Genomic DNA, 27,059 nt, shown 5'->3' on the forward strand with positions numbered 1-27,059 from the left:
ATAATAATAATATAATAATTAAAAGAAACACCTTGCTCTAAATATCTGCAATGTAACCTCATGTGGGGGTTCAGACTTTTAGCATTTTGTTAAAATGTATAGATATTTTGCTAAGGTATTATGTACTCCCAAAGGCGTAAATAATCAACAGCAAGGACTGACTGAAGACCTCATGCTCTGACAGTATGTCTGTAACCTCACTGCACACTTTGTGTCAGACCCCAATTAGTAACATTTGAATGAAGTGATCTAGTGCAGCTAATTAACAGCTAAGACAATTTTTGATCTCTTTGTGTCAGAAGAGTAGCAGAATGACTGCGAGGTTAATTTTTAAAGTTAGCTCCATTAATGCACACAACTCTGAAAAATGAGAAGTTTGTGTTGCTGCAAAACTGGAATTTTACTCACTGTCGATGCTCTGCTTTATTTATGTCTCACCATGTTTAAGCTGGTCAATGATGCTCAGTCACTTTGGGCATGAATAAATGTGATACTGAATGCTTTGCTCTTTTTGCATGTGGAGCTGAATATGAAGAACTGGTGGGCCTTAACTTTTCTTTTTTACAGAGATATTTATAGGTATTTATGGACTTACTGAATGAAAGCAAAAAGAAGTGTGTGTATTACACACATGCACATTAGTTGTGGTAAAGTGCAGGAAAAATTATTATTGATGAGTTTGAGGTATGATTGTTGGTGGAACCAAGAAAAAGTTTTGGGAGAAAATCAAGCTAGAGATTATAAACTACTTCTGCACTTGCTGTCTGTTTTGCAAATACTTTAGCTAGCCTTTAAAAAAACAAAGATGGCATTTCAGTTCCTACAGTTATATAACTCTAAGAGACTTAGTTGGGGTTTCTGGAAATGTGTTGGAGGTCTTAATGTAGGATCTCTGGGCTCCAGCTGCCTTTCTTTAGGCACATGGGGTCATCAACAGCTTCTTGTCACACCTGCCAGCTCTATGTCTTCATCATTGTAAGTAATTGCAAAATGACTCTCTCTGTACCAGTGTCCAGGCAATTGAATCAGCTTGTCTTGCTTTTCCCCTGCATCTCAGAAAAGGGATTTTTTTACCTGGATCCTGGCCACATCATCTGTCCTCAAAGTCCTGGCCTCTCAGTCCTGCATCTTCAGCAGCTGGTGGAGGCTGCATGGAGCCTGTCCAGGGTAGGAATGTGGATTTCCTCTGTGAGAAAAAAACAGGGCATGTGGGAGGATGAGGTGTGTAGGCAGGAAACACACCCAGTAGGATGAGAAGCTGGGATATGGACATGTGGGCCTGAGAACTGGGATGTGTACCTATCTGAGGGGACTGGATATGGTCTAGACTATGTCTAGACATGATCTAACAAAAAGTACTAGATTTTTGGCTACAGGGAGCTTGAAAAGTTCCCAGGTTGAGCAGGAGGGATGCTGAATCCCTCATCCAGCTGCTTCAGGACAAATTAATAATGGAAAATTCTCAAGTATGGTAGTTTTCACAGCTCTGCTGGTAATCTGGCAGTCTTACCCCTGCTAGAGGCAGGTAGCTTTGAACTGGATTTGTGGATGTGAAATGAACTCTTGTTATTTGTCATATTTAATTGCTGAATTTGGTAAGAAAACTATAGCTCTAAAAATATTGTAGGAAAAAAAGTTATTTGTACACATAGCAAAATAATATATTCATACATATGCAAGAACATTTACATTCAGAAAGACATTTTTCAAAATAAAATAATGTATTCCTTCTCATTCCTCCTCACACTTCCCAACCCACCAATTCCTTTTTATGTTCAAGTTTCAGATGATGTAATTCAACCTCTTTGTGAACAGAAGTTGGGCTGAAAAAAAGAAAACTTTTTTTTCAATTCACAGATCTTTTTTAGATCCCGGACTCCTACAGAGTATCAGTTATACAAATATAAATCACAGGATTGTAGAATAATGTATTGATAGACATAACTATTCTTCAGGAAACCAGAGAAAAGTTCCAGAGTTTACTGGAATACTGGAAGATTGTCATGTCCTTAAATATTAGAAATCTTATCTTTGTCATGAAGTATTGTACTCAGTGACATCCTTGGTGACTCTTCAGTGAGCAGCATTGGTAAATAGATCTGGATATGCTGTGAGAAAGCCACTTTAAGTTAAATCTTCTGCGAATCTCTTCTCTGAAAGTGCATGCATCTTCAATCAAGTATTCAAACAGAACATCTCTTGTTGGTAGGAAGAGTTTTATGACTCTGTATCAACAAGATAGTTGATGGCTTCCAAGAAAAGGATGTTACCCTGAGATTTGTTCACCAATCTACAGAGAGAAACCTGTGATTGGAAAGATAAAGAAAAAAGGGGAAACCTGATCCAGAGTTCTGTTGCTGACTTTCAGGAAGGTTTTCCATACTTACTATGTCCCAGCTGAGTGTCCTTGTTGGTAGCCTCTAATCCCAATTCCCTGTAGCTGCTCTCCTTCTGGTCTGATGACTCTCGCATGCCTGATCCCACAGCACATAAATCATCTCTCCTAACTGACCTGAATCCCAGGGCTGTCTTGTGGAAGATGTGGATTTGAACCTCTTCTGACTGAAGGAAGCCACTTCATTGAAAGTGCTCTTGCACCTTTGTGGAAGGTAGGAGATGTGTGTCTCAGGACTCAGGAGTCCTGAGTCCTTCAGGGGAGAGAGGTAGCTGATCCAAAATGGTTCTAGGTATCACTTTCTCTGACTATAAAACAAAGAAAAAGGATCTCCCTTCAGAGGTTTTCAGACACTGTTGCTTCTCTCCCTGATGTTCCAGCATAACTGGGGGCTAATTTTAGGAGGTCTAACTTACATCCCTCAGGCAACCACTGAATGTAAGAAAGCTGGATGCACAAGATGGGCAATGAAGATGTGCATTGTGAATTACATATAAGATTAATATAGGCTTTTAATAGAAATTCTTTCCAAATAATTGTCTTTAATGGGATACATGCAGGTCAGAATGAATAAATTTGCCCAATTTTCCCTCTTTCATTTGAACTGAGAAACTCCTAATATTTCAGCTTCACTTGTCTCTTTGAAATGGCACATTGAACCCATTTTACAGCCTGATACATACTGCAGAAACATTAGGCTAATCTATTTCTTTTTTTTTGAGTTTCCTTTTATTTTATTTGGCTATCATTTTGTATAGGCTCTTTTCAGATCATGGTAGATTTTGCAAGACTGGATTCAGTTGGTAGTGGCACCAAAGGAAATATTTAATTTAATAATTTTTGATCACAAAACCGCTTTCTTTGCTGTGGTATCTAAACTTAATTAGGTTTATTGTCAGCTAGATCACTTGCAGTAGCACTGTTTCCCTTTGAAATTTATCACATTCAAACCGTCTAGATAATGTCAGCTATTTGACTGAAGACTTCAAAATTGTGATAATGACTGATAGATCTCTTGTACTATCTTTATCAGTGACTTGTGATTACAGTTCAGTATGTGAATGAATTGACAGTGAACCTCTTCATCCTTTCAATCCTCTATGGACCGCTCAATAAAATGAAGCTGAGTATTCATTTTTCCCTTTAAAAAGCATCCAGAAATATTTTTGCAGCTTCATATGTGTATGTTTCACAGGTAATGATAGAACAAGGGGTAATGGCTTTAAACTGAATGAGAGTATGCTTTGCTTAGATATTAAAAAGAAGTCATCTGCTATGGGAGTGATGGCCCGAAGAAGTAGTGGATGCCCCATCCTTGGAAGAGTTCAAGACCAGCTTGGATGGGGCTTTGAGCAATCTGGCCTGTGGAAGATGTCCCTGCTCCATCCAACCTGGCTTAATGTAGCTTCTCTCAGGGGAATTTTTAATTATACTTTCCCTTCTTCCATAAACTTTTGCCAGTTCCAAGAGTGAATTTTCCCTCGGAGGCAGACTGTGATGCAAAATCCCTGACCATCTCGTCCAGGCAGCAAGCAGAGAGGCTGCCAAGGGCCTCAGCTGTCAGCCCATAATTAGCATTTGTTTAACCTACACGTTATTTACTCACTTGTTATGGACAGCTTCTCCAGGAAAGCAGTCCTTTGACCTTCCCAGCTGGGACTGGAAGCAGGGAGTTCAGTGTCAGGGCTGATGCTGGGTGGGAGCTCCCTGCAGCGGTGTGGCTTGCCTTCTATAGACTTTCTGCAGCAAAATGAGGGAAAGGGCTGCTCTTTTGCTGTGTTTCACAACTACTGACAGATTTTGGAAAGGTTGTACATTAAAAATATTAGAAAATCCAAGCTGTGAATTATCAATTCTTTCTTGGAAATCACTGAAAGACTTTGTTTCTGGTTTTTTTTTGGGGGTTTTTTTGTGTGTTTTTTTTTGTTTGTTTTTTTTTTGGTTTTTTTTGTTTCGTTTTTGGTTTTTTTTTTTTTTTTTTTTTTTTTTTTTTGTGGGTTTTTTTTTGTCAGAGAGGCAAGGGTTTTTGGCTGACTAAAATTTTTCTTTATGGAACCTCACCTGTTCTCATAGCATCTAATCCAAGAACCACAAAAAGCAATTGGAAAATGATACTAGAGTTTTGTCAGGCTTCTGACTGGGCCCTTTACCTTGAGCTAGGAGTGTCTATGCACAACATCCATAACAGGGTCTGGTACTGGTAGCATATGCAGAAGGGTTCACAGAAATTAAATCTAACCCCTGTTCTGGGTCCGAAAAGCTTGTGCTAGACAACTTTGGGCAGGGGATAAAGCAAAGGACCCCCTGCACAACAGGTAGCAGTAGTAACACTTTGCTACCCCAATGGGGTGCTCTGAGGATGCACAGATGCACAGGTCTGTCTGTGAGCAGGGCTGTGAGCATCACTGTCAACACTGAAAGACTGACGTAGAGGGACCAGAGCTCCATAACCCCATCCATGGACACAGGGAGATCAGCCCTGATGTATTAAGTTTGTGGCACGCAAACTTCAAAATCAGATTTCTTGCTCTCAAATTTTTCCAAAAGTAGTTGGTTTAAGTAAACTTACATTTTTTACATTATATCTAGTTTCACTAATTACATGTGGTAAAGATTTATTCTAGAGGCAGGTTTGCACAACTGTCTGTAGTATAGTAAATATAATAATCTGCCTGCTTTGTTAATATGTAACAATTAAGTAAAAGCTGCAAGAAATTGTTCTTATTTATGATCAAGTCTCTCTTGCCTGTACAGGTTTGGAGGCTTTGTTTTGTTTATTTAATTTTTAAATGATATAATATGGCAATTCTTGCTCTTGCTATTTACAGTCTGAAATTGCTGTTGTGATAAAAAATCTCAAACTAACAAACTCAACCCAATCATCCAAGTGTTTTAGCCTTATGCATTGGGTTGTCAAGACTGAATGTGTTTCTCTCCCTTGACTGCATTCCTTTGAAAAGGACAAGTCAGCACAAGGTGGTGCTAAATAGCACACCATTAATCTTTTTCTAATATACAGCCCTGAAGGGAGCTTTGGGAAAAGGCAGTCAAAGGATCTTTTTTTAACAGCCTGATAAAAGATTTTTCTTTTTTTATTACTTGTTTGTCATGACTGGGAGACTTTTCCCAGTAAAGCCTGCTTACTTTGGCTATCAAGGATGACAGCCAAAACCTCTGAGAGGTGTGGGCCCCCAGTCTTTGGATAAATGAAGTAATGTCATTTTTAGCTTTCCTTACAGGAAAGTGTAGCCATTATCGACTTATTTTTAAGTGGATGGTGGTATTTTTCACCTCTGTTCCACAGATCTTTGGGTTTTGTGAGTTGTTTCTGAGAAAATCTGTACATCGTGTGCTGTGGGCTTAAGTTACAGTGTTCTGTATTTCATTTGGACAAATTGCTAAGGAGAGGCTGAAAATACAAAATGGGTGGAGAAAACTGGAATGCCTGAGCAGATTCAGGACTGACAGCTCCAGGGAGGATGGGTGCCCCTTCACCCAAGAGCTGCTCTGTTCTGTGTGCTGCTGCTCTGCCAGAAGAGAGGAGGGATGCAGTGTTTGACAGGCTGCTGATCTTTTTGCTTTGTCTGCAAGCAGAAGCACTAACTAGATATTTTGTTTTCTTGGCACCAAATAACCTCTTCTGAGAAAATGCTCCTGAGATGCAAGCTGAAAGGGATGGACATCATTAAATACTCTATATTTTAGGGGAAGGCAAAATGAAAAAATATCTCTAAAAATCCCCCAAAACAAAATTGTGTTTTTACAAGTAAACACAAATCAGATCAGCTGGACTAAATTAGCTAGTCATGCACTTGTTGATGCTGTGTTCCTCAAAGAATCTTGACTCCACAGATATTTGGCAGCACTTTGACATTGTATCTGCACCTCAGTGACTTCCTTTTGTGTCTTTTGCCCTTTAAAACATGTGTTATAGGTAGGAAAGGTCTCTAGGAAAGCCTGCAACATTATTTCTTTTGCAAAACAACATAAGTTTCAGAGGGGTCCTATTTTTTCCCCATCATTTAAATCCCATTGTCGGAGAAAGCTTCCTAAAAAATGAGGGGAGCTGTTATTAGGCTTCCTAAAGAGGTGGTCAATATCCCAAGCCTGTCAGTGTTTGAGAGGAATTGGAGAATGCCCTTAACAACATACTCTGACTTGTGGTCAGGCAGTTGGAGAGGATGATTGCTGTAGGTCCCTCCCAACTGAAATATTCCATTCCATTCCATTCCATTCCATTCCATTCCATTCCATTCCATTCCATTCCATTCCATTCCATGTAATGAATAGCTAACTTTCTCTCTTAATTTGTTTGGACATGAGTTGAACTAATGACGTTGGCTCTATATATGGACATATATTAGTTAATATACACTAATATAATAATATTACCAGAACTGAGGTTTGAAATCCAGTCTGAGTAGCTCCCTAGTTCTTATAAACTAATTTTCCCCCAGTGGCACCAGATCTCTAAAACACATTTGTAACTGTAGTAACACATTCTCTGTTGGAAACAAAGTGCAGATCATGACTTGTTCTTCCTGCATGCCATTGACTCTCCATTTTATTAAGAGACATTAATTTTATTGAGAATTAATGCTTTATCTATTGGCTCTTTACCAAGCTTGAAAATGCTGTTCTATGTTAGCATTCTAAATCATGTTATATAACTATTCATAGGCATTTTCATGAGAAGATGAGTCTGGACAACTCATCAGGATCTGAAACATCCAAATTTATGGTGAAGTTCTTTAGGTGATTGTGGTATGAGCTGTTGGAACAAAATTTGGCAGGCATCAAGAGATTAGACATGTTTATATAGTGGGAACATTGAATTAGTTTTGGATAAGTACGTGAACTTCAGAATATAGTTCAGCGACTGTCTGGAGTAAGCAAGACATTCTTTCTTCAGATAGGTGATCCCACAAGTTTTTACTGGATAGGTGGATCAGAAGTCTGCTCTGATATGGCAATCCCTGCTTTGTATGTTTTAAGCATCAAGTGCAGAAAAGAGCTGGAAACACAAAGTGGCATTTTCAAGGGTGAGATCTGATACTCCTCATCTGTGTTTTTAGTTCCAGCCAGGAGTCTGAGTGGCTGAAACTCAGACACTATTAGACAATATAGCAGAGTCTGGGGGGGTGGTGGTGCTGGTGGTGGCATTTTTTGTTTGTTTGTTTGTTTGTTTGTTTGTTTGTTTGTTTTGTTGCTGTTGGTTTTTTGGATTCTTTTTTCTTGTGAAGAACATGAATTCATATATCAATAATCTTCCCATTTCTTATGATCTGTCTAGTTTTTCAGATGTGAGTCTGTAGATTCTGTAGCTTTTCAAATTCTGGGCTGGTGACTTTTTATTTGTCCTCCATCCCCTACCTCAATTTATTTATCTCTCATTTTGACCATTAGCAGTAAAACCAATTTAATAAGTTTTATTTGATAAATAAGTCTCAGGTGGCAAAGAGATCTACTTTGAGTCCATTCAGCACCAAATAATTAACGTGATGTAGAAAGAAGGTACATTTCCTTTCAGGAAGGCAAGAGGGAGCACATGAGGAACCAGCCTAGTGTCTTGGTTAGAGGGCATGTTTCTAGGAGCTATTTCATAAGGCAGCTTTGCAGTTACTGAATTGGCACTGAAAGCAAGTAAAAAAGACTAAACAAATCAAACCCCAGAAAACTAACAGCTTTATAGATAATGATTCTCCAACTATCAGGAGAGGCTCAACAGAGAAAAAGCAAATGGTGAAGTAGAAATCAAATTGATTTCTACTAATCTCATTGCTCCTGTTGATACTATTGCACTGCTACTTGTTTGTGCCAATGGGAGAGAGAAATTTGTGATGCTGACCACCTCAGCAGGGTGAAGAGTTTCAGAAGGGCTCTGTATAAATTGAGAATGAGTTTACTTTGTTCCCTAACCTGGTCCTTCAAACTGACTAGTGAGAGATTTTGCTTGATGTTGTAACTGCTCTCATATAGCACAGCTGAGTCATTGGTCTCTTTCATCTGCTTTATGTCTTGTAATTATAGGTCTGCATACAAAGGTGTGAGCCTTTGGCATCTACATTGCCTCAAGTGATTCAAGTGCTGAAAGAGGAGACATTTTCCTCATTTTGTAATAACACTGCCTTCCATGAATGCTATAAATCACTTGGTCCTTATGCTGATTTTCCTTTGGCCTTCTGGTGTTGTCCCTCCTGCAGTCTGGAATGATTGCTGCTATGAAGCACAGTTTGTTTCTGGGAAAATCATGCTGGCATTTGTAGCTTGAGCTCCTCTGGAGGATACAGCCTATTCATTTACAGAGAGGCCTAGTGCTTCACTTGCTGGAAAACTGTCAGTACTCTCTGGAGTGTTAGTAGCTTAAGTTACAAGTGACTGCATCTTTCAGGCTTCCAGCCTCTTATTCCACTAGGATATAAGAATCCGACATTTTGATTTTTTGTTTAATGAAAGCATTCTCTTACCTATAGCTCAGCTGTTCTGACATTTAAAAAAGAAAAGAAAATATATCTTTTGGAAACCAGAGATCTTGACAATATGGGAACGTTGTTTTCCATCCATCCAACAGTGTGATGCCAAGCAATTAGAAAGAAGAGTAGCATTGGCCGTCACACTAGGTTACAGCGAACAAAACATGACCAAATATTAAACATAAATTGTGCCCACAATTTTTGATTCAGATCTCAGTCTGAACAATTTCCACTATTAGAGGTGCTTACAGCTGAGTCTTGGGTTCAGTCTAGGGTAAAGGGATGGATTGTTTGCATGTGTGGTTTGCAAATGGGCTTGGGTTTAGGTCCATTTCCTCAAGATGGACATGGCCCTTTGCGTATGATTGTTCTGGCATACTGCTGCTCTGCAGTGTGCTTTGGTGTCCATCGGATCTCGAGAAGCTGTTCTGGGTGGCTGCACAGTTGAGTTCTGTCTGAGCAGGGCTGCAGATGCTGCTCTGCTGAGTGCTCCCCTCTGAGGTCTTAGAGGAGAAATGGGCTGAGCTCTTGCAGGCTGAACTCATAGCAGCTGGTGCAACTCTGTGTTTTGGACCCCACACTGGAGTCTCCAGGGTCGGCTGACAGCAAGAGAACCCCTTGGAAGCACGAGGTCTTCAGGAGCCACAGGGACGGGTGTGGTGCATGAGTAACGGTATGTGATGCATGTGCAAGGGGCCTCTGGAAAATACCTGAGAACACAGAGATAACAGCCGGAACTCTGTATTTATCTCTGAGCTGGAAAGAGTTGCTCATTCACTTCACTATCCGGTCCTAGCAGAGCCAACATCTGAGAAAGATATATGCAAGGTCAGACAGATAGCTAACCTGCCTTTCAGAAAGTTCTTCCTCCTCCTGGCTGTTTCATTAGTTTGTGAGCTAAGGTAAGAATAATATATATCTTTAACCTTTTCAAAAAGAGCTTCGGATGTTCTTATTATCTGCATGAATGTCTAATTCTGCTTTTATTGCTGGCTGGTGCTTGAATGCATCACACAGCAATGACTCACACTGGGTAATGGTATGTCATGTAAAAGGCACCTCTGTAAAATGTATTTCTTTTCTGCTGCACTACTTGTGACTTTCTTCTTTTGTTTATGGAAGACTTGTTTTCATGAGACTTCTTTCAAAACTTATCTCTCAGAGAGACCAGTTTCACATGAAGGTCCAGATTCTCATTCTACAGCCATGCAGTTTAGAAGCACTAGCCTTACATGAGAATGGCACACAGTCTACAAAAGCATGCATTATGGATTTCTGCTACAGCTGCAGGAAGAAGAAAAAAAAAATACAGGGAGTTGCAAAAAGTTCCTTTAAATAATGCATGGTCTCTTGATTTGGGAATATCTTTGATTTTTTTCTTTTCATTTTCACTGAGTTTTTAGGCTAAGTTTATTTTTTTTAATGCTTAATGTTGACAAAGCTGTAGTAGTCTTTGAACCAGCCAGAGTAGCTGGGAAGCTGACATTCCTTTTCAGTAACTACTGGGCATTGCTCATGTGCTCAGGTATTCCATGTTAACTGGTCTTGCCTCTGTCCTCTTGGGCTCCATGGTGGTGTGTGTGAGTGTGTTAACCAAGAAAAACTCATAAGAAATGTCACAACAAAAGTTTGTTAACCGGGAAAACTCACAAGAGCAGCTGAGCAAGACAGTGATTTCTATTTTTCATCAGAGGAGCGGCTTTTTTCTGGTTTTGTTCCATGAAAAATATTTCTCTCATTCTTTGAGGAAGATTGCATTCTTCAAATTCCTCAGAAATCCCTTCAAATGACTCTGGTTCTGCCTGGTAGCAGTCATCTTCACAGGAGCTTCAGCTTTGTTGCTTGGCAAAGAGGCTGGTACACACAAAGGAGCCTTCTCAAGTTTCCTGAACTCAACAGAAAGTTTCTTCAATTACAACAGCAGATTCTGGACATGATTAGTCTTGTCTGATGGACTTTTCAGAATGGAAGAAGATCCATTAAGATGTTTTTCCAAGAGTTTGTTAAAATATTATATTGAGATTAATTTAGTTTGCAGCAGGGTGTATCAGAAAGTGAAAATGTCCCTGAGGTAAGGTCACAAAAGGGCTCGCAAGTCTAACACAATAAATGGAAGTAGTGGGTTATATTGACAGATACAGTTCCTAGCAGAGTAAATACTATGAAAACCTGGGAAAATGCTTCCAAAATTTTATGTGCTATTTTGAACTTCTCTCATTAATTTGTTATAGAATTAATTTACTTCAGTGAAGCTCATCTTATTTAGACCAGCTGGGGATGGGGTTTACTATATGCTGTTGGGAAGAAGCAGGAACACATTTGAAGATGTTTGGCAAAAGTTTTCAAGTTATTCTTGTTGCAAGTGTGAGAAAATGTCAGTGCCTGAAGAAAGCAAACAAGTTACCTTCATCCGTGGCACTTATTTATTCAATGTGTATTTAATAACTATGTATTTAATGCATGACTTTCACCACACCCAAAAACAATATGAAGGATTTATGTTGAACGTAAAAGTGAACTGCAGGTTTCTCTGCTTCCCGTGCCTTTGAATAATTTTTACATGTTTTCTGTCTGTACAAGTTCAATCGACTGAAGGATACGATTATGCTGGAACACTGTGAACTGAGGAAAAAAAGGCACCCCAATACTGACAAAAATGCGTAGGTTTCTCTAGCAGTTGAATGAGGGTGAATTTAGTTCACTGAGTTTAAACTGAAGTCTGTGTGGGTTTTCTGCTGACAGGGTTTGAAGGGCAGATTGGCAATATGGTGCATTTCTTACTTCCTTTCCAATTACTAATGGAAACCATTATGAATTTGTATGGAACCATAATTGAAACCACATGATTTCAAATCGCTGTAATACTTAAATTTTGTCTTCATAAAGCCTTCATATAATCTATTATTTCTTCTCTCAGTATTGCTATATAGGAGTATTAATACTTGCTCCAATAGTAAGAAAATACAGACAGGTCCCTGTATGTAGTGGGATGATTCCTTTCTATTCTCCAACAGCCTTCTCTTTCCATGTTTCAGGATCCCTAACTCTGCAATTTTCTTTCAGTACATTTTCTTCTGTTCCAGTGAGCATTAATTCTTACCACAATATATTCCCAAATTAATTCCCATCACATTATCCTCCCAAATTCTTTCCCTTAATAGTATGTTCTTCACTGCTGAATGCCACTACTGCACCTGAGCTATTCAGCAGGCTGCCATACCAGGTGGATAGAAGAAGGAGTTCCTAGGAAAGGGATGGGTTTGTGCTACAGGCTGAATATAGGACTGCAGTAGTCTGTTGATTTAGACAGAGAAAGGAACATCTTTTCTGTGTATCATACAAAACCCCCATTTTTTAGTGTGCCATGACAAACCCAACATAACAACCAAGAAGTCATAAAAAATGTCTTGAACGGGTCTCAGGGACACAGCAGCCAAAGGCATTTAAAAAGGAAAGAATTTGTAGACAATTGAATTTAAGGTGTGAACTGAGTTGCCCAATAATGAATTTTATGTAAATATCAAAAATTTTAAGAGAAACTAAATGGCTTTACTTGTACATCCTTGCTTCTTTTCTTGTTTTAAATAATAAGAGTACTTCTGGTAGCAGTGAAATAATTTAACTCCACTATATGAAATGTAATGTGGTTTATGATTTATTCTTCTGGCTGCCTTCTATGGACAGCTTTGCCTAAATTCTGTAGAGCTGAAGGCAGTGGATAGTGGCATGAAGCCATGGAACATTAGTTAGTGTAACAAAACAGAAATGCAAGACTTATTGAAAGTACTGAAAATCTTAGAGAAAAAGGAAAGTAGCTGAAGAGAAAAGCTGAAATAGCCAGTATAATAACTTGATAAGCCTAATGTGAAATAATGTGTGGATTGGCCTGACCAACAACAGGAATGGGAGATCTCTAAGTTTGGCCACACACCCAACTGTGATTTGTGCCGCGTGATTGTGTGTACATGAAGGGATTTCTGGAAGAGCTGGTAAGTTGAAACTGATTGTGCGAGTCCCCCTGGCGCAGATCATCTGATCAGCTGTGAAAATTCCAGGGAAAGACCTCCTCTATTTTCCCTAGTCCCACATAATTTTTTTTTGGTATTTCAAAATTAATTGATAACAGAGGGTTCTCATAATTATCATCTTTCCCCACTGCTCCCTGGAATGCCCCTCCCTCTTTTAGATTTTGGCTCTTGTCCAAACTACTACCATCTCTTTTCGCCCACCACAGGAAGAAGTGCAGTTCCGCCACCTTTATCCTCTGGAATTATTCAAAAATGAGCTGTCTGAAAACATCTGGCTGTGTTTTAGCATGCTGTTTATCAAACTTGCATGCTATTAGGCAAATACAGAATTATGAGTAAGTCATACCAAAAATGAGCAAAATAATCATGCTCATAGACTGCAAAAAGAAACAAGTAAAAATGTATTTCATTGTAAGCTCATAATTTTTCTTTGAAGAGTCATTATGTAGAAGTATGTTTGGCTTTATATGTATGCCCTTGTGCTCAATATATGTTTGATTTAGGGGAAGAAGAGAGGGAGAATGGACAACACAGGCGCTCTCACTTCTGCTGCTCTGATGATCTCAGTTTCAGTGATTGAGTAATTCCTAATTTGTGCAGATGGCAGATGTAGGCTCTGGGGTCTTCTGGTTTATCAGTTTCCAAGAACTGGCTTAAGAAACCTTTTTTAAAAGTTCAAAGAGCAATGTTTTGAATCTCTGGGATACATTGTATTCTAAAGGAAATAATTTCCATGTCCTTTGAGATTTGGTGCTCAGTTCTGTTTCACTCTGGATGAATTACAGTGTAGGAAGGAAAAAAAGAAGGTGTTGGTATTTAATCCTACTCCTATTTAAAAAAAGTCGTTTAGAAGGGATCAAAGTTCTTTTCATGCTTTACTAAAGACTAGCTGAAAGATAATCCTCCTTTGTTTTTGACTCTATGATTATGGATGCATTATGGATGTTCATACTGCAAATGCCGCTGCCATTGAAAGTTCTGATGTGAACACAATATGGGTTCCTAGGTGTTTACATTCAGAGCAGTACAGGGTCTATCTTGCTTCTTGGTTATGACAGCTGGTTCCAATTTTTGAAGTGTGTTCACTGTTTCCAATGAACAGTACATTGCATTAACTAGGTACATCATGTCTTCAGTTAGCTGAGGACCTGCCAGACTGTGAGATAGATTCATTGCTCAGACCTTCTATCATGAGTAGTCATTTTTCATTAGTTGCCCTGAAATTTGGTGAAAATAGATGAAGATATAGCCATAGGTGAATTTTGGTCATTTTTGAGGAGACTTGACTTTGCTTTTAATTGACTTTTCCTTTTTACATTGCAGATTTTATTAAATGAAGGCCGATTATAAAATATTTGGTAGTGAAAGGTCTATCCAGTCTGCAACTTCAAGGCTGTTTTTTTTTGTTTTTGTTTGTTTGTTTGGTTTGTTTGGTTTAGTTTCTTTCTCTGTCATGTATACTCACATCCATTATGTTGAAGAATATTCCTGCTGTCCACTGAACCACGTCAGACCTGCAATTAAAGTGTGTTCTCTGCAGCTTCCTTAGGCTGAAATCAGACCTAGATCTAGATACAGCTTCTCTGTAGCATCCTTCCAGTCAGAGCACAAACAGCACGCGTCATTGCTGGATGCCAAGCAGAGGAGAACAGAGCACAGTTCACACCCACACTCATCTCTTGGATGACCTTGCAGCTCTCAGTGGGGAATATATCCAAGTTTCTTATCACCACATGGAGAGCTGGAGGGAGAACAGGAAGAGAAGCATCTGTTTCTCCCCTCTTAGAGCACTGGCTCTAGGGTTAGGGGCACAGCTAGAGAGCTTGAGAGCTTATTAGCACTTCCAAATGTTTAATTTCCAAGTCTTACAGCAAATGGCACATGCATGTCCCATCCTTTGCTGCTTGTGGAAAAAGACAGGCTTGAATAAATGCTCTGTAATAATCTGGGAAATAGGAAGAGGGGAAAGAAGTACCTAGAGAAAACTTGTTATCCCAATTAATGTGTCATTAGACTGACTACTGGCTTTAATATTGCCCTAGTAATGTTTGAGATGAAAATTTATTACTTCCGATCATTTAATGATTATGCTATAGTTTACTGATCACATCCAAGACCCAGTTAGCATAGGCCTTCTCACCTGGGGAAGTGATAGCTCTGTCTTTGCTGTTTTCTTGAAATCCAGGTAGAAGATGGAAAATGCAAATATCCCCATGTGTAGTGGTTAATTTGGCCTCCAATTTTATAACAATTTTATAATTACAGAACACTGAGGAGAACTATTTTAACCCCTCCTTAATCATTAAGTGTGCAGCTCTCTGGGGCAGGGCATGTCCTATCTTGGCTCCTTATTGTGAGCTTTCAACAGCTTTTATATTCAAATTAGTTTTCTTTACTTTGAGGATCCTCTCAAGTTGTTCCCTTTTCAGTCAAGCACTCAGCCAGAATGACACTGTTCCTATTCCTTTATAAGAATCTCAAGACAACACAAATTTTATTTTAAATCTGAAGTGTTCCTCACACTGCCCTATTTTTCACTACTTCACTGTGTTAAAATACTATGAGAGATGTGTCAATTGACATTTTTTCTGATGAAAAGCAGCCTAACCCTTCTTAAAAGAATTCTGCCAAGTGTCTTGTACAATATACTGCCTTTAATTCACAACCAGATGGAAAAAAAAAAGTATTTTTAGTGAAAATTTAATAGACGTATGAGTTTCCACTTTATACTTTTGTATGGTGAGAATATGTATTCTTTTGATGCATTTATTTCACAGACCAGTCACATCACTCTCATATCTTAACATGCCACTTCACATCCTCATCTGAAGTGCAGTGCTGCTCTCAAGAAATGCTTTCCAATCCGCAGAACGTGGGCAATGAGCCCAACATTACTCATGGTACATTTGTTCGTATAGATTTTAATTTCTTTAGCATGACATGAGATCAGAGTGGCATGTACCCTCTGAAAGCAGCACAGACACTTTTAGTCATACTTTTATATACCTCTCATAGTTTACAGATACTTTCCTATCTACTCTGGAATGTTGATTATATTTTGAGGGAAACTTTTTGAGTGCTCAGATACAGTCTAAAGAAAGAGTATACATTAAAGGGTATTTTGCACAAAAAGATCACTGTATTTTTATGGGTACATCCTATCCCCTCTTTGATTCATTAGGCATACAAATATTTCCTATAAAGAAAAAAATCAAGTATTAAAACATAAATTCCTTCACTTGAAAACACTTTGGAAAAAAAAAAGTATTTATATATATATATTTGTATGTATATATGGTCTATACCATCTGATAGAGTTTATAAATTTATTTCCTACAGTGATCATAGATGAATACAAACCCTGTGGTGGCAATTGCTTGGGTACTGTCATGGTTTGAGCCTGGCACAGAGCCAGTGCCCCCCATGAAAATGCCCTCACCCTGGTGTCTGCTGTGAGATGTGACCAGGAATAAGCAAAACAGGCTTTAACTTAAACATAAAGAACACTTTATTACCTAAACTACAGGAAAATAGGGAAAAACTATAAGGAAAAGAAAAAAAAATTGAAAACCTTACAAAAAAACCACTTTCCTCCTCCCCACTACCTGACTTTCTCAATCCGATACATTCTCCCAAATCACCAACTGCCCAGCCTGGCACCACACTTTAGTATACTCAAACTTCAGTTCATGAAGAGGAAAGGAGTCCTTCTTGTTCCATAGGCTTCCCCTGGAAACACACTGAAACCTCGTGTGCTTCCCTGTCACTTCGGCACCGCCCGGAAAAAAAGTCCTTTTGCCGCTTGTGACATCTTCCTTCCATGCCCAGTGCTCTCACCACCGTGCATGGCCAGAGCTGCTTTTAGGGTTGTCTTTCAAGGATGCCTTGTCTCACTCCAAAAAGGCACAGTCTCTGCTTTGGGACATCTGTCCCCCCCATATTTTTCCAACCCCCTGGGGCCGGGGGGTCCTCACGATGAACCCTCCTGGTTCTGAGCCACTGCTTCCCCCTAAGTGCAGTCTCTGTGTCACAGGAACAACTGAGTCCATGGCCACAAGAAAAGTCCAGCCAAAAGGCCACTCCATATCATCTCTCCCCATTCAATCATCTCCACATTCTTCGGGCCAGGTCCTTGTCTCATCTCATCTCTTATCTCCTTTCTTATTCAGCTTCGAGGAGGATTAGCATTTTTGCAAGGCCCCAATCATGAAAGAAAGGGGTTAAAACTTTCAGTCTCTGTCCCGGAGCTGCGGCACTCCCACACACGCTGCCGCTCCGGCCGGGCACTCTTCCCCCCCCCTTCTCCTCCTGGGCCGGCTGCTATCACATTCGGTGTCGCCGGCTCTCTCTCTCCCTCCTGGGGGGGGGATGGCTGCCCGAGGGCTGACTCCCTGGGATCTTCCACCCTTCCATCCTCGAGGGTCTCCTCACCTCCCATCTCTGTCCAGGCCCAGGGCCTACCACGTGGCTGCCCCTCCCCCGCCCAGCAGCAGCGGCTGGACAGGGGAGGGTGATCTGACCTCTTCGCTTCGACGTCCCAAGAGAACCTCCCAGGGCCAGAGCCCCTCTTTTTAACCCCTGTGTATTCTCGGAGGTGTGTCCAAACCCCACTGGCTACACCAGGTGCCAGTCTCAAACTCAGAACATTCATTGGTTTGACCACAGCTTCCCAGAATTCCCACTTCTTCCTGGTCAAACCACCACAGGTACGATTTCTGGAAAAATAATTTTATTTAACTCTTCTTTTAGTACTCGCTTTTCCTGTTGTCATTACCTGGTACTATTCTATGCTGCATCTATATCTATATTTGTAACTATCTATCTATCTATATCTATCTATATCATCTATATCTATATCTATATCTATACTCATATCTCTCTGGATTTATCCATATATCTATCAGCTGTGACTTTTTTAGCACTAAGATAGAAAGAAAGATTTTCCACTTTTTTCTTGTGTTTCCTCTATCATCTTTATCTGCGTTACTCTCATCATGATGGCATTGTCAAGTTCTTGCAAGCAGTGTAATCAGTTGTTATTTTTCCTTCTGTTTTCACAGAGTCTGGTTTCTGCTATTTGTCACAGCATGCAGAATTTTTTTGTTCAATTTTGTTGTTTTTTCTCTGCACTCTAATTCTGAGCTCCATGTATTTTTCCATCTCAAGTCTCTTTCATTTTAGCATGCTGGGTTTTTTTTGTCACGTACCCATAAACTAGTCCACCATAAAACACCTTCCATGGAGGGGATTGGGAGGGCACCTCATCAATGTCCATAAGTATCTGAAGGGAAGATATCAAGAGGATGGAGCCAGGCTCTTCTTGGTGGCGCCAAGCAACAGGACAAGAGGCAACAGGCAGAAACTGATTCATGGGAAATTTCACCTGATCATGAGGAAGAGCTTCTATACTGTGTATGTGACCATGCACTGGCACAGATTGCCCAGAGAGGGTGTGGAGTCTCTCTCACTGGAGATATTCTAGAATTGTCTGGACACAATCCTGTGACGTGCTCTAGGATGGCCCAGCTTGAGCAGGGAGGTTGGACCAGATGCCCCACTGTGGTCTCTTCCAACCTGATCCATTTTGTGATCCTGTGATTCTGTGGTTCTATGTCCTTCTTAGGTTAGCATCTACAGTTTGCTGCCTGGTTGTCAGGTAGAGACTTTCCTTTCCCAGTTATTATTTGCAGATGGCAAGTGTCCAGACTGGGCAGTGAGACATGTTCAGTAGTAATTTTTAGGGAGAGAATTTATTTTTTTAGTTTTACCTCTAGGGCCATAGGCCATTTTTAAGTCCCAAGGAGCCTGACAGAGTCTGGATAAAGTCAGATCTGCCTTCTGACTGTCGCTCTGAGCCCATGACACAGCAACATCCAAGTGCCACAGCCATGCAGGACAACTGGCTTTAGCTGAGTCACCTTACAGGTACAGTTTCCCCAGATACACCAGGAAAACAGCAAACACAACGTGTTTCTGGTTGTGTGACCAGAAACAGATTTTTTCCATAGTCCAATTTAGGCTTTTTGACTGTTTCAAGTATTTACTAGCAATAGGGTATTTGAATTCTTTCTGGAACTGACTCTGATGAAGCTTGACTCTTCGTTCCTCCTGACCTCCTTTTGACTTTTTCAGCTGTGATGAATGAGTCAGGGTCTGAAGGTGGTGATTTGGGTGCAGCCTTTTCTTGTGCTGCTGCCAGAGGATGTTTTCAAAAGGAGAACCAAACACAACATCATTTAGGAGTTTACTTCTTACCCTCCTTTTCATCCCTATAATAATGTTCAAATATTACAACACAAACAACTGTCATATGTCAGAGCTTGTCTTGTTGCTTGCCAGCATTCAGGCAACAGATTAAAATAAATTATAGAGAAATAAGCCTCTTTCTTAGAAAGCTAGAATAGATCTGCCCTGTGCTGTTGTGTCTGTCTGTGTGTAAACTGTCTGTTACGTACCTCTGGAAGTGTTCAGAAGATTAATGCTCTAAAATAGCTCTGCCCAGAAATAAAATTGTGATTATATCCTGTTGTCTAAAAAGTGGGTCTAAAAAGTCCTCAAAGCTTTCCCTCAGCTGATGGAAATAATAAATGTTACCAAAACAGAGAGAGAAAAAAAGTATTTCTTTGGGTCATGTGCTCATCATCAAAAGGGGAAGGAGACAGAGACTCTAAAGAAAGGCCTTCAGGTTTTGTAATCATCTTCCTGACCCTTCAACTAGAGGCACTTAACATCTGCTGGGAGAGATGGCTATAAAACCAGGAAGAAATTAGTGAAAAAAAAATAATTAAATTGTCCTATTTTATTCCCAGGACGACTTTCTGATGTTGTAGAGTGTTCTGTACAACCTCCAGTAGCACTTGAAAGTATGTCAAAGCCAATAAAGCTTTATGATTTCAGCTAAACCCCGGATTTTTGAATGAAAAACTGAGAATTCAGGGATTGTTTCCATCTGCACCTGCCAAATCTTTTGGCATGATGCTGAGGTGGGCAGAAAGAGGCAGCATTTTCTTGAGCTACCACAACCTAAACCTGTTCAGCTGAGCTTCTTGAGCCCTTATGCTTCTCTCTCTTCTCTGCGTTCATGGTTCATGAGGTAGTTACATCTGAACTTCACCCTACCTCTCCTTGTTCCTCCTCTTCCACAGGACAGTGGGACAGAGCCAGAAGGGATGCTGACATGACAAAATGGGGAAGTCTTTCATACATGGATGAGGAGAAATGGACAAGGAAAAAATCTTCTTCCTTAAGTTTTGAATATAAGAGTCTTTCAAGATGTGGCCATGGGAAAAGCCAAGGCAGTCCAAGAAAATGTGAATTTGTGGGTGGTAAGAAAAGATTGTTTGATGCTTTCTGCCTAACTTGAGTTACAAGCTTGTGTTCACTCTTTAGCACATAGCAAAGCAGTCATAAGTTCTTACCCTGAGTATTTATTGATGTAGAGAAGTGGATAATGTTAAAAACCTCTATAGTATACTTCCTTTCTTTCTTAACTTTAATAAAAAAACCTATTTAAAATCATACTTTATAGAGCCTGAGTGACTTTCTTACCAAGATAATAGTGGACCAGCTGGTGTAAGGACAGTGCCCCTCAGGATCAAAAAAATGACAGGTACATAAAACAATAGACTGTGTCTGAGGAATAAAGATTAATCCAAATTTTGTCTTCCCTTTCATAGAACACATTTTTATTCTGATTCAGACAGAGCACTGCAACACAGAGTCTTAATCTATTATAATCAGCGCAGTTAAAAATGTTTGATCAATAGACTCACTTTTGCTATAAAGTTCAGATAAGGTAGATCAGCTCCTGATGTAGAAAGAAATAGAGTAGAAAGAAATTATATAGCCAGGCTGAGCACTGTTTGCCTGGCTCATTTCTGTGCCTCCTTAGTTGCATGAAAACATAAATCACAGTTTGTCTCCCACTGGCATCCTCTGCTCACAGAGGGCACTCAGGAGTTTGCTGTTAATGCTGACTTCCAGAACATTTATACTTCAAACACAAAATTACTGGGAGAGTTAAGGGAGGAAATTCAGCAGCTTGTTTCCACAGCTGTGATTCAAAACCTCAAAGACATTCATACCCAGTGAATGAGGCTGCTTCAGACCAGCACTCTTTTCGCATCCTGTCTGCTTTCTATCACCTCATTAGGTTTTTTGGTTTTTTAGTCAGAGGTCAGCTGTGTCCCTCTCCCATTTGTACACCTATGGAGGGAACCACTTGGTGAATTTTCCCAACAGTGTGAGATTTCCTCTTGTGTTATGCAAGTTGTGTAACTCTTTTGAAAGTCTCAGTTTTACTCTGCTTATGTTATTTCTCATATTTCCTCTTTGTCAGGCCTGTTCCTCTGTGGGCAGCTACTGGATACTTTTCTTCATGAAACTGATCCTATGGAATAGGTGGGGTGCTTTTTCTGTTTTAAAGCATCTGCAACTGGCATATTGCTGCTCTGTATGGCTGTGCTATGTTGTATTTCAACAAGCTAGGGAAATGGGCCTGAAAAGATGTGCTCTTATCTGTAAATAGTACTTAAGGATACATTTTTTTTAAGCACATGACTATTCCCATAAAAGCTGTCTGTGTAAGTGCTTTATTAGGTCCTTGTAGCAATAGTACAATTTTTTTGATAAAAGGGCAAATGAGTACTAATGAAAAATTGTGCTGAATTCATAATATTTACTGTACCCTAAATGCTGGAAATAAATTTCTCATTTTTGGAAATGTACTTCCAAGGAGATGTTAGGTAAATTGTTAATATTTTTGGAACCTGGAGGTCAGTTTTAAATATTGAAGACTAGTGGGAGTGAAACCTTTGATAGTTCTTCCTCTGTGAGTAATCTCCACTTCCACAGATTAAGAAAGATTTCCTTAGAAATTTTAGTTGCTCAGAGGATGTTTTCTTTTGACCTATTATTATTAGTTCTGTGGAAACAGCATTTTTTGTCTGTTAACTTGGAAAGTTTTATGACAGAGAGCGCTAAGCAGCAGATATCTGCTTACTGCTCCTTGCTTAGTGGTTGTGTGCAAAAACCCACAAGTAAAGAGAATGCATTTGCCATGGCACGATGAGTAAAGGCAGCAGTTTTGACAGAATGTATTTTAATATTTAGGAATGTCAGCAATAGTGGAGAGGATCAATTTTGAGATATCTCTGACTTGTCTTGAGGAACGTGAATCCCTACCATTATAAGTAGGGATTTCTGAGAGTGGTGTTTATGCCTTCTTGTTTTCAGCTATGAAATGCAGAAAGCAAGTGATATCTCAGCATGCTGTGGGAAAGCAGGCTGGAGGTGCTTGGGGCAGGGTTATCCTCCTGACTAAGCCCAGCAGATATTTAAAGGTCAAGTTGTGCAACCACAGGATGCTGAAGGGAAGGTTCACAGTGCCAGGGGTCAGCCAGGAAAGTGCTGTTGGAGCAGAATGCTTTCTGTTCCTGGATTCTGTTCTGGGATGAGGAGGGAGCTGCCGCCAGGTCATGGCAGTGACAAGGCAGGCTTCTGGGTCCCAGTGTGAAACAGTGTTCAGGAGCACTGGTGAGGAACTACACCTTCAGTATATGGTTCTGTTGAGTCATAGCTGCAGAAAAATCCATGCAAGGTTCGCTGAGGTTGTGTGCATGGAGGACATGAAGAATAACCTGACTACAGTTTCCACCCTTTAGAAATGTGCCCAAATTTCAGGCTGCAGAGCTGCCTCCTGTAGAAGGGAAGACAATGCCACCAGCACTCCCATGAGTCTGCTGCTACTGTGTGCATGCTGCTGCTCACTTGCACATGTCAGGTATAACCCACTTGTCCTGTAAATCACCTACTGCTGGATACCCTGGAGGGGCACAGCATACACACAGCATGAATATGGTCAGGGTACTGGCATCTCTCTTCCTATTCTGTGTGGAGATCCCTGGGAAAAGGGATATTATTATTATTATCATTATTATAATTATATTAATAATATACAATAGTATTTTGCTATTTATAATGTAAAATTATATTATATATAATAATAGTAATATAAAATCATTGCTTCATTGAGGGAGGCAATTTCTCATGACAAGTGTTGATTTGAAATTATGTGTCGGGGATTATTTGTTGGTGATATTTCTTTTCATGAGGATGAAAAGGATTCTTTCTTATTGTGGGTTTTGATAACTCTCTATTGTCAAGTGGTGTCAGGGCCAATGTAAGAAAACAAGTGATTTTTTTCATTTGGGAAGGATTTCTGTTTCTTTACAGGATTAGTCCTTTTCCACTTCCTAATGGTTATATTGTAGATATAACAATATAACAACAAGATATGTTGTGAGTGGAACATAAATTTATTTCCCCACATCTTTACCAAGAAACAAAATAGGAAAATATGGGAAAAAACCCTCAAGTGTGTTGCTTGGTTTTGTTTCTCCTGTTAGCTTGAACTCTATTAATTTTGTTGTTTTCAGGGGGTTCTTGGTTTCAGGGGGTTCAAGGTGATAAATCATGAGAAAGCAGAAGTAGTATCTTTTGGCTCACAGACAGGTTGATTCATGGTTGTGGTATGGAGTAGGTCAAGTCTTTCCCAACAAAACATAAACTGCCTATTGCTGCAAACCTTAAATTTAAAAAAAGATCTTGGATACCTCAGGTGTGGCCCTGTACTGAGTCTAATGACTGGTACGCAACAAATACAACCCTTTCAAAAGTTTTTTCACATGGGACTGGGATCTTAAAATCTGGAGTGTATAGCATTCATACAATAATAATAAGTGCTAATTAGTTGTTCTGATGGTGAGATTACTCTTATTCCTGTGAGGGTTTCCTTTCCCCAGATGTGTCAGTTCTTTTTGTTGCTGGAGCCAGGGAAGATGTGTCTTATTGTGTGAGTGCTTTCCTTCTGCCACTCCTGCTGACCTTCCTCAATTTGGATCCCCAACACCTCTGGGTCCCTCTCACAGTACTGAGGTGATGCTGAAGGCATCATTTCATCATGAAGGAGTATAGACCAAGGAGGTGCTTGGACACAGATGTTTTTAAGCTGTCTAGTGCAGTTTAGAGTAGAGAACGCGAGGAATAAGTGATAATCCATGAGTGCTGGAAGAAACATCTCTCACCACATGTAAGGTAAGGAATAAGAGAAAGGAATGGGGTGTCCTTAGTATGACCTTGTTTTACAAATCTCTGGAGGATGGATCGTGGCTATTCCAGAGAAATCAAAAAAGTACATGGTGCTTTTTCCAAGAACTACTAGACCCTGGGGCCAAAGGCTGCAGCACATAACTTTTCTTGTCACATTCACTTTCATGCTGTAAGGAAATAATGTGGTCCTCTGGCCCAACACTACCACTAGCCACCTGACTGGGTGTATGAAAGCAGTATCTACGTCACCATCTTACTGTACATCCTTATTGGCACTATTTGTTGGATTTTTTTTCTTTACAACAGCTTTAGAAAAATTTCAATTTTCATTGTTTGAAAAAAACAAGCTCACTTTTTATCTGCTACTTACTATTTCACTATTCATCTTTTGGCTCTGAAAATCTGAAATTTCCTAATATTATTGGATATTTTCCCTCCAAAATAAATTGACTGAGTCTACTGGTTGAATACATAGACTGGCATTGGATAGAGCAGCTTGGAAATAAAGTCTAGAGGAGACCTATGAAGAGTTCTGCATGGTCAAAAAGCTCACACAGCTGTGTATGTGGCCAGCAGGAGCTGTTGCCAGCTTTGCTGGCTGATGTGATAACACAGAGGTAACTGGGCTGAAGACATGCAAATTGTCACTGTGAATAAGGGTGAAATCTAGAAAGAAACGATCAAGTTGGTTTTAGAGTATTGCCCAAGTCTCCAATACTCTTCTTTTGCTCTCCACTGAACTAAGACGGAATACAGTCAGAGAATAAACTCAAGGGTCTCCTTCACAGTCCGCAGGGCTCACGCAAGGGCTTAACAAAAGGCTTTGACAAAAGAATGCATGTCCTGTGCCTCTGCTGAATACCAGCCAACACTGAGATGTTTAAACTTCCTAGTAAACTTGGTGTTAATCAGAGATCTGTTTTTCAGGTCCCTGTGGCTTTGGGATCAGTGTCTGTGCCTGATGGAGTTCAGCTTGGCTTCTAATCCAAGCCCAGTCCTGCCTTGGGCTTTTCTCTGCTGAGGCCCAGTGACAAACCTGACCCATCAGACATGGCCTGCACATGGCTTGGTCCAAGCAAGGTGTTGTGTTCATGGGATTGCCTGATGTGTCTGACAGGCTCATGGCCTGCCAGGGCCATGTCACTTTGTCATGCCTCCGTGCTATTCCCAGTGCTTGAGCATCACCAAATCAGTGTCTCACAAAGTGTAGCCTCACCTGGTCTCATCTTCAGGGCCTTCAAATCTGTGTTTTCCCCCTTCCATAGCTGTACTGAAACCAGAAATCTCTGGGGTCTCCTTGGTGAGCAGAGGTCAACAGCAGCGCATAGATTTGTGGTGTCTTGGTTGGAGCACTGAACTAGGAAGAAGGTTAACTTTTGGCCATCTAAGCCTACACATTTTATCATTTAATTGCTTCATGTGAAATGCACTTCAGAGGCAGGCAAGAAGGGAGCGCAGGTCAGAAGAAAAAAGAGACCTTTTTTCTTCTGACCAGTGAAGTAGCAGTCAACTAAGTCTAGCTCTATTTTTTATTCCTATAACTGTACAAAAAATAAAGTGTTTTCTTTGTAAAATTTCCCAGATTACTTGTCAGTGTTAGTCCAAATAAGTTTTGAAAGAAATTGTATATTGTTTTTCAGGTATTTTTTACCCAATTTGGACATAAAAATAGTCAATAGAATTATTTAAGAGTGCTGAGAAATGTTATCTATAACTAGACAGAATTCAGCTCTTAACCACCTTGTGGCAGAGGAAATAACCCAAATAGTTGGACTACATTGCCTTGCTGGGTTCTTATAGGAGAAAGCTTTTCCTGGGTTCACTAACAGTATTTCACTTGCCAACATTCATCTGTAATAAATTCCTTGTGGTGAGACACAAGCTCAGCCCCTGTGATATTTCAGGTACCCTATACCATGCAGCACAGAAAGGCACAGAGATGCTTCAGTTCACATTGCTGGGGCTTTCTCACTGTCTAGTGGCAGATCTGCTGGGCCAGCACAGTGTTGCAGCCAAGATGAAAAATGTTTGTGAGAGCCCTCATTAGCTCATGTGCCAGTGCTGCTGTGCTGCTCTGGGATCTGGGAGATTATCTCCATTATGTCCTAGTAGTATTTTATAGATATTTCTACTCTTTCAGTGCTAGTTTCAGCATCAGCATGCTCTCTTGTGCAGTATGAAGACACTGAGACAGGAGACACTCCAAAGGGAGTACAGACACCACAGGGCTGCCTAGTGGAGCTGGGCAGCAAGGAAACAGAGGTCACTCCCCTCTGCTGCCTGCCTGGATAATACCACAGGCTGAGCCATTAATGGGAAAAGAACATCTAGATTAAAGTGTAACAGCAAGCTAATTCTTGCAAGCCATTCCTGTGTTAAGATGTAGAATCTGGTATAGAGAGTGATTTAATTTTGCAGTGTTCCATTTTCCTGTGCCTAACATGTACAACACGTGGCACACTGCTCGACAGTTCTGTGTTAGAAAACACCATCCATGTCTGTTTCCTCACTAGACTCCTTGTGTTCTGCCTGAAGACTGCAGAGTTTGCATCCAGCAGGCATTTCTTGATGGCTAGACACAGAGACTCCAAAATTCAGTAAATATTTGGGTCAGATTCTGATCTTTGTTCTGCTGATGTGAACTTGGAATAACTCTATGGATTTCAGTGATCCAGACTTGCACTTTCAATGACAGAAAGTTTCTTGGGCTGGATTTCTGGCTGAGACAAATGGGTGTGCCTTTCTTGGACATGAGGAGTTACAGAGATTCATATAGATGTAGCTATGAATTTACTGAATATGCTGCTTTTACATTAGTATGTATTAAAACCATGAAGTGGTGTGTTTGTTTTTTTGTAATTTGATTTGAAAGTCACAGCTGTGGAGTAGATTTCCATTGTGGTTACAGCCACTGAGCAGCTTTTAATTCACAGTCTGTAATGTGGCTGGCTGAGTAGCCAAGAAAACACAAAGCTCCAGATGGAATGAAAGCTCCTCTTGAGAGAAGAGGAAAGGAACCTGCTCTGAGATCTGCATTTCTTCAAGCAATGTCAG

The 27,059-nt window shown here is 40.1% G+C and overlaps 1 long non-coding RNA gene across 2 annotated transcripts in view; it reads left to right on the top strand.

Moving 5' to 3' along the window:
* The first annotated feature begins 9,277 nt into the window (after positions 1-9,277).
* Positions 9,278-27,059, top strand: part of LOC141728335 (uncharacterized) — a 64,737-nt gene continuing 46,955 nt past the window's right edge. The window contains exons 1-3 of one of the 2 annotated variants that reach the window (XR_012579254.1): positions 9,278-9,770; positions 20,042-20,221; positions 21,235-21,296. This is a non-coding gene — a long non-coding RNA (uncharacterized LOC141728335). The remainder of the gene's footprint in view (positions 9,771-20,041; positions 20,222-21,234; positions 21,297-27,059) is intronic. The other variant, XR_012579255.1, reaches the window with a different exon arrangement.

Source organism: Zonotrichia albicollis, chromosome 2, assembly GCF_047830755.1.
Source record: "Zonotrichia albicollis isolate bZonAlb1 chromosome 2, bZonAlb1.hap1, whole genome shotgun sequence".
Lineage (NCBI taxonomy): Eukaryota > Metazoa > Chordata > Aves > Passeriformes > Passerellidae > Zonotrichia > Zonotrichia albicollis.